Here is a 15,074-nt window from a genome sequence, read left to right as displayed (position 1 = left end):
AAATTTAACTAAGGATACAAGAGACCAATACAAAGAAACTTACAAGAAAATGCTAAAAGAAATCACAGAAGACCTAAATAAATGGAAAGGCATACAGTGTTCATGGGTAGAAAGACTAAATATAGTTAAGATGTCAATTCAACATAAATTGATTAACAGATTCAATACAGTACCAATTAAAATCCCAAAATCTCACTTTGCAGAAATAGAATTTTTCTGTTGTCTTTTTATTTCTTTTTCTGAATTGATGCTAATGTTCTGGGAAATGGTCATGATGATGAATATGCAACTGTGTGATGATATTGTGAATTGCTGAGTGTATGTGTTGGGAATGTTTGTGTTTCTTGTAATTTTTTTAATTAATAAAAAAAGAAATAGAAAAATCAATAACCAAATTTGTTTGGATGAGCAGGGTGCTCAAATTGTTAAAACTATCCTGAGAAAGAAAAATGAGGTTGGAATCTCACACTACCTGAGTTTAAGGCATATTATGAAGCTACAGGAGTCAAAACACCATGATGCTGGCATAAAGATAGATATATTGACAAATGAAATTGAACAGTGTTCAGATATAGTACCCCTCATTAGTGGACAACTAATCTTTAATAAAGCAGTCACGCCAACTCACCTAGCACAGGGCAGTCTCTTCAAGAAATGGTGCTTGGAGAACTGGATATCCATAGGCAAAAGGATGAAAAAGGATCTATATCTCACACCTTATGTAAAAATTAACTCAAAATGGATCAAAGACTTAAACATTCAGGCTAAGATCATAAAACTTTTAGAAGAAAATCTAGGGAAATATTTTATAAACTTGTAATAGGAGGCAGTTTACCCAGATCTTACTCCCAAAGCACAAGCATTGAAGAAAGAAGTAGATAAATGAGAATTCAAAATTAAAGACTTCTGTGCATCCAAGAACTTTGTCAAGAAAGTAAAAAGGCAGCCTACACAAAGGGAGATAATATTTGGAAATATCTTATCAGATGAAGGTCTAGTATCCAGAATATATAAAGAGATTCTTCAGCTCAACAAGAAAAAGACAAACCAACCCAATTACATAATGGGCAAGATATGGACACACACTTCTTAGAAGAGGAAATAGAAATGGCTAAAACACACATGAGGAGGAGCGGTGCCAAGATGGCAGCTTAGCAAGGTGTGGGATTTAATTCGTCCCCCAGAACAGCTACTAAACAATGAGGAACAGTACAGAACAATTGCTGTGGCTATGTCACTGACTGGACACACAGCATATCTGAGTCTGGATCAGCTGGAACAGCTGCAAGTGCACCCAGAACCATGAGTTCCCCAAGCCACGTCAGCCAGCACCCCTCCCCCACAGGCTGCTTCCCAGAGGGGAAAGGAAAGGGATTTACTAGCAGCAGGAGCTGAGTGCAACTAAGCTTCAATTATGGAATTAATCCACAAATTCTGACTACTAAAAATAGGCCCCCAGCTCTGCAGACCCTAGAGCCAAAGCAGAGGTTGCTGATTTTCCCCAGCACTGAGGGGGCAGAGCTAATGGAAAAAGAAAAAAGAAACAGATGTTTTTTGGATCATACAAAACATAATACTTGAAAGAGTCTGGGCCCTGAAGGAAAGGAGGGGGCACATAGGATCTGAAGGTACACAAAGCAACATACCAGCTTATGCTCTTGATTGACAAATACAAGAAATGGAGGTTCTACTCTGAGAAGGATTTTTCTCTTTCATTTTGTGGCTATTTCTAAAACAACTGCCTTTGGACACAGGGGCAAGGCTTCTCAGGCTGCAACTGCCCCAGGCATAGGCAGAAACAACCTTGTTTCAGAGCTTGTCTGGAGTCTGTGATTTCCCTGGGTGGAAGGCAACTCAGATGGATTCCCTCTCTAAAGGAATTCAGACCTCAGGGTTTGGAAATTGAAGTGATTAAAGCCACCTTACAACCTCTCCTCTGTCTCCACCACACCCCCAGCAGGGAGAGTCTGCTGGAGTTAAAGGTAACCTATCACCTTATGCTGGTGGGACAGGCATGTAAAAAGCACCACATACTGGGCAGGACAGGAAAAACAGAGTCCAGGGACTTCATAGGAGAGTCTTTCAACCTTCTGGGTCTCATTCTCAGGGAAAACTGATGCAGGTGACTCTTTCCTACTGAGGAGGCCAGTTTGGTCTGGAAAAAAATCTAGCTGGGGTCTATAATACCTAAGAAGACCCTCTTAAGGGTGGGGGGGGGGGAAGGCACCATACATTCAGGGCAAGAAACAACAATTGAAAATTTCTGCTCTGTTAAACAAAACCTAAGCTAGTGGTACAGAATAAGCTGAAATGAAGGTCAAAGAACAGATAACAAAGTCATCCAGCAAGAAAATTCTAGCGAAAAACAATCTTCAGAATAAACTAATTAAGGTAATTAAATGCCTAGACACCAGCAAAATATAACAAATCACATTAAGAAAATTGAAGATATGGCCCTGTCAAAGGAACACATCAAGAATTCATATGAGATACAGGAGTTGAAGCAATTAATTCAGAATGTTGAAACAGATGTGGAAAACTTCATCAAAAATCAAATCAATGAATTGAGGGAGAATATAAAGAAGGCAAGGAATGAACAAAAAGAAGAAATCGAAAGTGAAAAAACAAATCATAGAACTTATAGGAATGAAAGGCACAGTAGAAGAGATGAAGAAAACAACAGAAACCTACAATGTTGGATCTCAAGAGGCAGAAGATGGGATTAGAGAACTGGAGGACAGAACATCTGAAATCCAACAATGAAAAGAAAATAGTGAAAAGAATGGAAAAATATGAGTGGGGACTCAGGGAATTGAATGACAACATGAAGTGCAAGAATATACATGTTGTAGGTGTCCCAGAAGGAGAAGAAAAGGGAAAAGGAGAGATAAACTAATGGAGGAAATTATCACTGAAAATTTCCCAACTCTCATGAAAGACTTAAAAACACAGATCCAAGAAGCACAATGTACCACAAACAGAATAGATCCAAATAGACATACTCAAAGACACTTACTAATCAGAATGTCAGATGTTGAAGAGAAAGAGAGAATGTTGAAAACAGCAAGAGAAAAGCCACTCATCACATTAAAGAAAGCCCAATAACACTATGTGTAGATTTCTCAGCAGAAACCATGGAAGTAAGAAGACAGTGAGATGATGTATATAAATTACTAAAGAGAAGAATTGGTAAGAAAGAATTCTATATCCTGCAAAATTGCCCTTCAAAACTGAGGGAGAAATTAAAATATTTTGGGAGAAATATCACTGTGAGAATTTGTGACCAAGAGACCAGCTCTGCAAGAAATACTAAAGGGAGTGCTAGAGACAGATATGAAAAGACAGGAGAGAGAGGTGGAGAAGAGCTTCTATGCTCTTCTTTACTGAAGACTATCAGTAAAGTAAAAAGAAGGAAAATTAGATATGACATATAAAATCTAAAAGGCAAAATGGTAGAAGAACGTACTACCCATACAGTAATAACACTAAATGTTAATGGATTAAACTCCCCAATCAAAAGACAAGAGTGGCAGAATGGATTTAAAAACAGGACCCATCTATATGCTGACTACAGGAAACACATCTTAGACCCAAGGATAAACATAAGTTGAAAGAGAAAGGTTGGGAAAAGATATTTCATACAAATAACAACCAGAAAAGAGCAGGAGTAGCTATACTAACATCCAACAAATTAGACTTCAAATGTAAAACAGTTAAAAGAGACAAAGAAGGACATTATGTATTAATAAAAGGAACAATTCAACAAGAAGGCATAAAAATCATAAGTATTTATGCATTGAGCCAGAATGCCCCAAAATACATGAGATAAACACTGAAAACACTGAAAAGAGAAATAGACACATCTACCATAATAGCTGGAGACTTCAATTCCCCACCCTCATCAATGGACAGAACATCGAGACAGAGGATCAATAAAGAAACAGAGAATTTGAATAATACAATAAATAAGGTAGATGTAACAGACATTTATAGAACATTACACCCCACAACAGCAGGATATACCTTTTTCTCAAGTGCTCATGGATCATTCTCAAGGATAGGCCATATTCTGGGTCACAAAGCAAGTCTCAATAAATTTAAAAAGACTGAAATCGTACAAATCATTTTGTATGATTCTTTCTCAGATCATAAAAGAATGAAGTTGGAAATCAAGAATAGGCAGAGAGCCAGAAAATTCACAAATATATGGAGGACTGACAACACACTCTTAAACAACCAGTGGGTAAAGGAAGAAAATACAAGAGTATTCTAGTTTGCTAGCCGCCAGAATGCAATATACCAGAAACAGAATGGCTTTTAAAAAGAGGAATTTAATAATTTTCTAATTTACAGTTCTAAGGCTGAGAAAATGTCCAATTAAAACAAGCCTATCAAAGGCATCCAGGGAACGATACCTTGGTTCAAGAAGGCTGATGATATTCAGGGTTTTTCTCTCATCTGGAAAGGCACATGGTGAACACAGTCAGAGTTTTTCTCTCATCTGGAAAGGCATATGGTGAACACAGTCAGGGTTCCTCTCTCATCTGGAAGGGCACATGGCAAACACAGCATCATCTGCTAGCTTTTTCTCCTGGCTTCCTGTTTCATGAAGCTCCCCAGGAGGCATTTTCCTTCTTCATCTCCAAAGGTTGCTGGCTGGTGGACTCTGCTTCTCATGGCTATGTCATTCTGTTCTGCTCTGTCTGAATCTCCTCTTTCTCCAAAATGTTTCCTCTTTTATAGGACTCCAATAAACCAATCAAGACCCACCCAAATGGATGGAGACATGTCATCACCTAATCCAGCTAAGTAACCACTCTTGACTAAATCACACCATCCAGGGAGATGATCTGATCACAGTTTCAAACATACAGTATTGAACAGGGATTGATCTATCTTTATGAAATGGGATTTTGATTAAAACATGGCTTTTCTATGGGGCAAACTTCCTTTCAAATCAGCACATTCCACCCTCTGGCCCCTAAAAAAGACATGTGTTTTCCCATATACTAAATACACTAATTTCATAACAATATCAGAAATCAAATTCCTGTTTCATGAAGCTTCCCAGGAGGCATTTTCCTTCTTCATTGCCAAAGGTGGCTGGCTTGTGGACTGTCTGGTTTGTGGTGCTGCATCATTCTCTGCTCTCTCAAAATCTCTTTCATTCTCCAAAATGTTTCCTCCTTTATAGGACTCCAATAAACCAATCAAGACCCACCAGCTTAACAACCACTCAACTAAATCACATCATCCAGGGAGATGATCGGATTACAGTTTCACACATACAGTATTGAATAGGGATTATTCTACCTTTATGAAATGAGATTTTGATTAAAACATGGCTTTTATGGGAGCATACTTCCTTTCAAACCAGCACAAAGAGACATCAGGAAATATCTTAATGCAATGAAAATGAAAACAATGCATATCAAAATTTATGGTGCAGCAAAGGCTGTGCTAAGTGGGAAATTTATTGCCCAAATGCATTTATCAAAAAAGAAGAAAGGGCAAAAATTGAGGAATTAACTGTCTACTTGGAAGAACTAATGAAAGAACAGCAAACAAACCCCAAAGCAAGCCAAAGGAAAGAAATAATGAAGGTTAAAGCAGATAAATGAAATTGAGAATATGAAAACAATCGAGAAAATCAACAAAACCAGAAGTTGGTTCTATGAGAAAATCACTAAGATTAATGGACCCTTAGTGAGGTTGACAAAAAGAGGAAGATAAAGGATGCAAATAAATAAAATCAGAAATGGAAGAGAAGACATAAAAACTGACCCCACAGAAATAAAGGAAGTAATAAAAGGATATGATGAACAACTTTATGCTAATAAATTTGACAATGTAGATGAAATGGACAACTTCCTAGAAAGGCATGAATGACCAACTTTGACTCGAGAAGAAATAGATGACCTCAACAAACCAATCACAAGAAACTGAATCAGTCATCTAGTTTGCTAGCTGCTGGAATGCAATATACCAAACAGAATGGCTTTTAAAAAGAGGAATTTAATAAGTTGCTAGTTTACAGTTCTAAGGCTGAGAAAACGCCCCAATTAAAACATGTCTACAGAAATGTCCAATCTAAGGCATCCAGGGAAAGATACCTTGGTTCAAGAAAGCTGATGAAGTTCAGAGTTTCTTTCTTAAGTGGAAGGGCACATGGTGAGCACAGTCAGAGTTTTTCTCTCATCAGAAAGGCAAATGGTGAATACAGTCAGGGTTCCTCTTTCATCTGGAAGGGCACATAGTGAGCACAGTGTCATCTGCTAGCTTCTTCTCCTGGCGTCCTGTTTCATGAAGCTCCCTGGGAGGCATGTTCCTTCCTCACCTCCAAACGTTGCTGGCTGGTGGACTCTGCTTCTTGTGGCTATGTTGTTCTGCTCTCCTCTCTCTGAATCTCTTATTCTCCAAAATGTTTCTTCTTTTATAGGACTCCAGAAACTTATCAAGACCCACTCAAAGGGTGGACACATGGCATCACCTAATCCACCTTAACAACCACTCTTGATTAAATCACATCTTCAGGGAGATGATCTGATTATAGTTTCAAATATACAGTATTGAATAGGGATTATTCTGCCTTTATGAAATGGAATTTAGATTAAAACATCTAATCTAAATCTGGGCTTTTCTAGGGTCCATACATCCTTTCAAACCAGCACATTCCACCCTCTGAACCTTAAAAAAGACATGTTTTTTTCCCATATTCAAAATGCATTCATTCCATAGTAACATCAGAAATCCTTAAACCATTTCAATAGCATTACAAATGAAATACAAAGTTAGAAACTGTACAAACTCCTGTCAAAGTTAGTTACAGGCATGGTCTATTCTAAGGCAAAATTATCCTCTGGCTTGGGACTTTTGAACTCATAACAAGTCATTTGCTGCCAACATACAAAGGAGGAACAGTCATAGGATGTATATATGCATTTCCATAGAAAGGAAAGAACACAAGGGTCACTGGACCCATGCAGTTTCAAAACCTGCAGGGCAAAGTCCTTAGATTTCAAAGCCTGAGAATCATTTATATTAGGGGCTTCTGAAAGTGGCAACCCCACCTTTTCCAAAGGTATATGCAGAAGCCTGCCTCTCTCTGAATGCAACCTTGGGGGACATTGGGGACACCACCTTTTTCTCAGCTCCACCCTCTCCAAGCATTGGGGCTGCACCCAAGCTCTCTGCCATCTCTGGGGCACACACTTGACCCCACCATGTGGTGGCAGCCAGGCTCTCGCCAACCCCCAAGGAATGTGCTTCACCTCTCCAAGGCCTGAGGCGGCATGACTCTTCCACTGCAGTGAGGTGGGAGGCCATTCTCTGCCTTTGGGGAAAACTCACTCTCTTCATAGGCTTGGGAGGGTCTGCTCTCCTGGCCCAAGGCTTCTTGACTTCAGACCTCAACCTCAATGGTTTTGCCTCTGAAGTAATTTTTCCTCCAATGTGTCCCTTCTCTGAACCCCCCAGTCTAGACTGGCAATGGCTCTGTTTATACAGGTCCCAAAGCACTCTTGTCAGCTTTCTATACATTAGTGTTGGATCATGCCCCTCAGACATAAGGAGTTTCCATGAATCCTTCCTGGATAAGTCCATGTCCAATCCTGGCTTTCTCTGAAATGGCTGACTGCTTCCACATTTGGTCAAGTCCTCACACAGGGCACTATTCTCTGTGGTCTCCCTTTCTGGAGGCCCAGAATTTTCCAGGACATCAGCTTCTGGTTTCTTTGTACTCAAGAGTTCAGTTCTCAGCTTATCTCTCTTCTGTCACATTTCACTATAAGCTGTGAGGAGAAACCAGGCTGCACTTTCCACATTTAATTTGGAGGTCTCTTCTGCTAAATATCCAATTTCATGGCTTTTAAAATCTGCCTTCCAGCCAAAGCCACTAGTCAATTTTGCTAGATTATCTGACATTTTAAAACCAGGCTTACCTTCCTTCCATTCTGTAGTAACATGCACCTCATTTCACTCTAGAGTCTGGTCAGAGGTATCTTTAGAGTCCACATTGCTACCAACAGTCTCTTCAAAGCATTCTAGGCCTTCTCTTATCAAGCTCTTTACAAGTCCTCCAGCTTCTTCCCCACATCCACTTAAAAAGCCTTTGCAACATGTTTGGTATTTGCAAACTGCAGCAGCAGCACCCCACTCCTGGTACCAAGATGTATTAGTTAGTATTCTCTAGAGAAACGGAATCAACAGGGAACACTGGTGAATATAAAATTCATAACAATGTCTCACATGCCTGTGGGAACACAGAGTACAAAATCCACAGGGCAGGCTGTGAAGCCAACAATTCTGATGGAGGATCTGGATGAACTCCACAGGAGAGGCTTGCTGGTTGAAGCAGGAAGAGAGCCTGTCTCTTCTGAATCCTCCTTAAAAGGCTACCAGTGATTAGACTGAGCATCATTAATTACTCCCCTTGGCTGATTACAAATGGAATCATCAGCGGATGCAGCTCATGTGATCATGATCTAATTCTTTGACATGTCCTCATTGCTACAGACAGGCCAGCACTTGCCCAATCAAAAAACAGGTACTACCACTTGGCCAAGTTGACATGAAGCTGACCATGAGAGAAAGAAATAATGAAGATTAGAGCAGAAATAAATGAAATTGAGAAAATCAACAAAACCAGAAGTTGGCTCTATGAGAAAATCACTAAGATTGATGGACCCTTAGTGAGATTGACAAAAAAGAAGAAAGAGGATGCAAATAAATAAAATCAGAAATGGAAGAGGAGACATAACCACTGACCCCACAGAAATAAAGGAAGTAATGAGAGGATACTATGAACAACATTATAGTAATAAATTCGACAATGTAGATGAAATGGACAACTTTCTAGAAAGGATTGAATTACCAACTTTGACTTGGGAAGAAACAGATGACCTCAATAAACCAATAAACCAATCACAAGTAAAGAAATTGAATCAGTCCTTAAGAAGCTCCCCAAAAAGAAAATTCCAGGACCAGATGGCTTCACATGTGAATTCTACCAAACATTCCAGGAAGAATAGTTCCAATCCTGTTCAAACTCTTCAAAAAAGTTGAAGAGGAGGGAAAGCTACCTAACTCACTCTATGAAGCCAACATAACCCTCATACCAAAGCCAGACAAAGATATTACAAAAAAAGACAACTACAGACCAATCTCTCAAATGAATATGGATGCAAATATCCTCAATAAAATTCTAGCAAGTCAAATCCAACAGCACATTAAAAGAATTATACACCATGACCAAGTAGGATTCATCCCAGGTATGCAAGGATGGCACAACATAAGAAAATCAATTAATGTAATACACCATATAAACAAATCAAAGCAGAAAATCCACATGATCATCTCAATTGATGCAGAAAAGGCATTTCACAAATTTCGGGATCCATTCCTGTTGAAAACACTTCAAAGGATAGGAATAGAAGGAAACTTCTTCAAAATGATAAAAGGAATAAAAGAAAACCCACAGCTAACATCATCCTTAATGGGCAAAAACTGAAAATGAAAACTTTCTCCCAAATCAGGAACAAGACAAGGATGTCCACTATCACCAGTTTTAGTCAACATTGTGTTGGAAGTTCTAGCCAGAGCAATTAGACAAGAAAAAGCAATATGAGGCATCAAAATTGGAAAGGAAGAAGTAAAACTCTCACTATTTGCAGATGATATGATACTATGTGTCAAAAACCCTGAAAAATTCACAGCAAAACTGCTAGAGCTAATAAATGAGTACAGCAAAGTGGCAGGTTACAAGATCAACACTCAAAAATCTGTAGTGCTTCTATACACTAGTAACGAACAATCTGAGGGGGAAATCAAGAAAAGCATTCTATTTACAATTGCAACCAAAAGAATAAAATATTAAGGAATAAATTTAACTTAAGAGACAAAAGACCTACACAAAGAAAACTACAAGAAATTGTTAAAAGAAATCACGGAGGACCTAAATAGACGGAAGTGCATACCATGCTCATGGATTCAAAGACTAAATATAGTTTAGATGTCAATAATACCTAAATTGATTTATGGATTCAATGCAAAACCAATTAAAATCCCAAAAACTTACTTTTCAGTAATAGAAAAACCAATAACCATATTTATCTGGAAGGGCAGGATGCCCTGAATAGCTAAAAGTATCTTGAGAAAGAAAAATGAAGTTGGAGGTCTCATGCTACTTGACTTTAAGGCATATTATGATGCTACAATGGTCAAACCAGCCTGGTACTGGCATAAAGATAGATATACTGACCAATACAATTGAATAGGGTGTTCAGATATAGACCCTCTCATGTATGCACAATTGATCTTTGATAAGGTTGTCATGCCAACTCACCTGGGACAGAAGTTTCTTCAATAAATGGTGCCTAGACAACTGGATATCCACAGGCAAAAGAGTGGAGGAGAATCCATATCTCACACCCTATACAAAAATTAACTCTAAATGGATCAAACACCTAAGCATTAGATGTTAAGACCATAAAAGTGTTAGAAGAAAATGTAAGGAAATATCTCATAAATCTTATAATAGGAGGAAGTTTCCTAGACCTTACATCCAAAGCACAAGCACTGAAGAAAGGTATAAGTAAATGGGAACTTCTCAAAATTAAACACTTTTGTGCATCAAAGGACTTCATCAAGAAAGTAAAAAGACAGACTACACAATGGTAGACAATATTTGGAAATGATATATCAGATAAAGGTCTAGTATACAGAATATCTAAAGAGATTGCTTAACTAAACAACAAAAAGACAGCCAACCCAATTACAAAATGGGCAAAAGACTTGAACAGACACTTCTCAGAAGAGGAACTACAAATGGCCAAAAGGCACACGAAAACAGGCTCAACTACCCTGGCTATTAGGGAAATGCAAATTAAAACCACAATGAGATATCATCTCACTCCCACCAGAATGGCCGTTATCAATAAAACAGAAAACAAGTGCTGGGAAGGATGTGGAGAAAGAGACACACATCCACTCTTGGTGGGAATATCAAATGGTACAACCACTGTGGAAGGCAGCTTGGCATTTCCTCAGGAAGCTAAGTATAGAATTGCCATACGACCCAGCAATACCATTGCTAAGTATCTACTCAGAGGATATGAGGGCAAGGACACAAACGGACATTTGCACACCAATATTTATCACAGCACTATTTACAACTGTAAAGAGATGGAAATAGCCAAAATGTCCATCAACAGATGAGTGGCTAAACAAGCTATGGTATATACATATGATGGAATATTATGCAGCTGTCAGACAGAATAAAGGCATGAAGTATGCAACAACATGGATGGACCCTAAGGACATTATGCTGAGTGAGATTAGCCAGAAACAAAAGGACAAATACTGTATAGTCTCACTGACATGAACTTACATTAATGAATACATTTTGAGAATTTTGTTGATAACAGAGACCATCAGGAGATAGAAATAGGGTAAAATATTGGGTTATTGGAGCTGAAGGGATACAGATTGTGCAATAGGACTGAATGCAAAAACTCAGAAATGGACAGCACAATACTACCTAACTGTAATACAATTATGTTAAAACACTGAATGAAGCTGAATGTGAGTATGATAGAGCAAGGAGGGCTGGGGACACAAATGAAATCAGAAAGAAAGATAGAGGATAAAGACTGAGGTGCTATAATCTAGGAATGCCTAGAGTGTATAATGATAGTGACTAAACATACAAATTTAAACATGTTTTTGCATGAGGAAGAATAAAGGAATGTCATTACTGAAGTGTGCTGAAAAAAGGTGGCAATCAATATTTTAAAATTTTAACTTATGTGTGAGACTAAAACAAAAATGTTTATTTGGTACAAAATTTACATTTTGACCAGTGCAGTTCCTAATATAACTTAAGTGGATAGCTTAATTGAACACCATAAGTACCTAAACCTTGAGGAGGGCATAAGATTCTGTATGTTTGTCCAGAGTGATGCCCTAATAAATCCCAGAGTGATTTGAACAGTGAGTAAAAAAGTATTTGCAAAGTCCCCTTGGGGGAACAGTGAGAAAGGGGGAAAATTCAATTTACCCAAGTGGAGAATTCTTGATATTCTCACAAGTAGTGGGACAACCAAAGCAACAGGCTGAGCCTCCAATCTTGGGGTTCGTTCATATAAAACTTAACCCCACAAAGGATAGGTCAAGCCTACTTAAAATTAGGCCTAAGAGTCACCCCCAAGTGAATCTCTTCTGTTGCTCAGATGTGGCCTCTCTCTCCAGCCAACACAACAAGCAAACTCACTGCCCTCCCCCTGCCTATGTGAGACATGACTCCCAGGGGTTTGCACCTTCCTGGCAATGTGGGACAGAAATCCTAGAATGAGCTGAGACTCAGCATCAAGGGATTGAGAAAAACCCCAGAATGAGCTGAGACTCAGCATCAAGGGATTAAGAAAATCTTCTCAACCAAAAGGGGGAAGAACAAAATGAGGTATGTCAACGGCTGAGAGATTCAAAACAGAGTTGAGAGGTTATCCTGGAGGTTACTCTTATGCATTAAATAGATACCACCTTGTTAGACAAGATGTAATGAAGAGGCTGGAAGGAACTGCCTGAAAATGTGGAGTTGTGTTCCAGTGGCCATGTTTCTTGAAAATGATTGTATAATGATATAGCTTTCACAGTGTAACTGTGTGATTGTGAAACCTTGTGTTTGATGCTCCTTTTGTCTACCTTATCAACAGAAGAGTAAAACATAAGGAATAAAAATAAATAATAGGGGGAACAAATGTTAAAATAAATTTAGTAGATTGAAATCCTAGTGATCAATGAAAGGAAGGGGTAAGGGGTATGATACATATAAATTTTTTCCTGTTGTCTTTTTATTCTTTTTCTGAATTGATGCAAATGTTCTAAGAAATGATCATGATGATGAATATGCAACTACATGATGATATTGTGAATTACTGATTATATATGTATAACAGATGATTGTATGTTAAGAATGTTTGTGTTTGTTTCTTATATTTTTAAAAAATTTTTTTTAAAGGCACATGAAAAGATGCTCAAATTCACTGGCTATTAGGGAAATACAAATCAAAAACATAAGGAAATATCATCTGACACCCACTAGAATGGCCAAAAAAACAAAAATGACAAGTGCTGGTGAGGCTTTGGAGAAAGATGCACAGTTATCCACTGTTGGTGGGAATGTAAAATGGTACCACAACTGTGGAAGGCAGTTAGGCAGTTCCTCAGGAAGCTAAGTATAGAATCACCATATGATGCAGCAATACAACTGCTAGGTATCTATTCAGAGTACATGAGGGCAAGGACACAAATGGACATTATCATATTAATGTTAATAGCACCATTTACAATTGCCAAGAGACAGAAACAGCCCAAATGATCATGAAAAGATGAGTGGGTAAACAAGCTGTGGTCTATACATATAATGGAATATTATGCAGCTGTAAGACAGAATAAAGTCATTAAGTATGTAACAATGTGGACTGACCTTGAGGATGTGATACTGAGTGAAATTAGCCAGAAACAAAAGGACAAATATTGTATGGACTCCCTGATATGAACTAACATGACTGCATGAACTTGGAGAATTTCAATTCAGAAGACAGGTTATTAGGAGATAGAAATAAGATAGAGATTTGGTAAGCGGTGCTGAAGGGATGCAGATTCTACAACCGAACTGAGTGTAAAAATTCAGACATAGATAGCAGAATACTATCTGATTGTAGTACAATAATATAAGTACACTGAATGAAGCTGATTGAGAGAATGATAGAGGGAGAAGGGATGGGGGGACATATGAAACCAGAAGGAAAGATAGGTGATAAAGATTGAGATGGTATAATTTAGGACTGCCTAGAGTATACAATGATAGTGACTAAACGTGCAGATTAAAAATATTTTTTCATGAGGAAGAACAAAGGCATGATATTGCAGGGTCTTGAAAATAGATGGTCATTCATATTTTACAACTTCAAAAAAAGTTAATTCAAACAATGGTTCACACATGAAGGAATGGATTAGCTGTAAGAATATGTTTTTTCTGCAGTACATACAGTTTCAATCCACTATAGTGACTAAAGAGGAACATATATGTTGAAGGTCAGCCAAGGGAAATGCCCTGAAGCACAGAATATTGACCATTTTTCACCATCAAAGGGTTAAGTCTTGATCTTTTGCCCAAATACCATGAGAACTTCTGGTTGCTGATGCCCAAGTTCAAGGACAGACTGCAGAATGCTCTGTATTTTCAGACAAGGAGAAATTCTAGGTTTCCACAATAGTTCATTATTATTTTTTAAAAGAATTTTTAAAAAAAGTGTGATGGTTAGGTTCATGTGTCAACTTGGCCAGATGACGGTGCCCAGTTCTCTTGTCAAGTAAGCACTGGCATAACCATTACTGCAAAAAACAGTCATGCCTAATTAACAAATCAGTAGGCTGGTTTATTAAATCACCACTTAATTTATTACATCTGAGGCTAATTATATCATTGATCAAATAAGGGAATATCTTCCACAAAGAGAGAATCAAATCAGTTCTATTTAATATGATTAGTTGAACTTAAGGGAGAAGAGAGAACTTTCATGCCTTCTTCAGCCTTACAGCCCCTTCAGGAGAGTTCACTGATGACCTCCATTGAAATTGTTAGCTAGTGCCTGTCTCATGGAATTTGGACTCATGCATCCACACAGTTCTGTGAGACACTTTTATAAAATCTCATATTTACAGATACCTCCTGTTGGTTCTGTTTCTCTGGAGAACCCTGATTAAAACAATAATTTCCCTTGGAACAGTCTAAGTTAATGTAGAAAAGGATATGCCTGTTTTATTATTGCTATCATCTGAATCCACGACAAATCCCTAGAGCACAATAATTATTCAGGACATATCTAATCCCCTTATTTATCCTTATAGAAAATACTCATGTCATTCCCATCATTGCATTGAGTGTCTGACATTGTGTACAAGAAATTTGTGTTCACAAAGATTACATTTTAGCCAGGTGAAAAACCTGATATAAGTAATAAGCAAAGAAACAAAAATTTTAGGTAGTTTTTCATGTTATAAAATAACATAGA

General features: G+C 38.0%; 1 protein-coding gene across 5 annotated transcripts in view; it reads right to left on the bottom strand.

Moving 5' to 3' along the window:
- The window catches only part of LOC143650877 (uncharacterized), an 80,721-nt gene that overhangs the window by 24,551 nt on the left and 41,096 nt on the right, over nucleotides 1–15,074 (bottom strand). The window lies entirely within an intron of this gene.

The sequence above is a fragment of the Tamandua tetradactyla genome, chromosome 11 (assembly GCF_023851605.1).
Source record: "Tamandua tetradactyla isolate mTamTet1 chromosome 11, mTamTet1.pri, whole genome shotgun sequence".
In the NCBI taxonomy this organism is placed as follows: Eukaryota; Metazoa; Chordata; class Mammalia; order Pilosa; family Myrmecophagidae; genus Tamandua; species Tamandua tetradactyla.
This window is presented reverse-complemented; position numbering and strand designations above follow the sequence as displayed.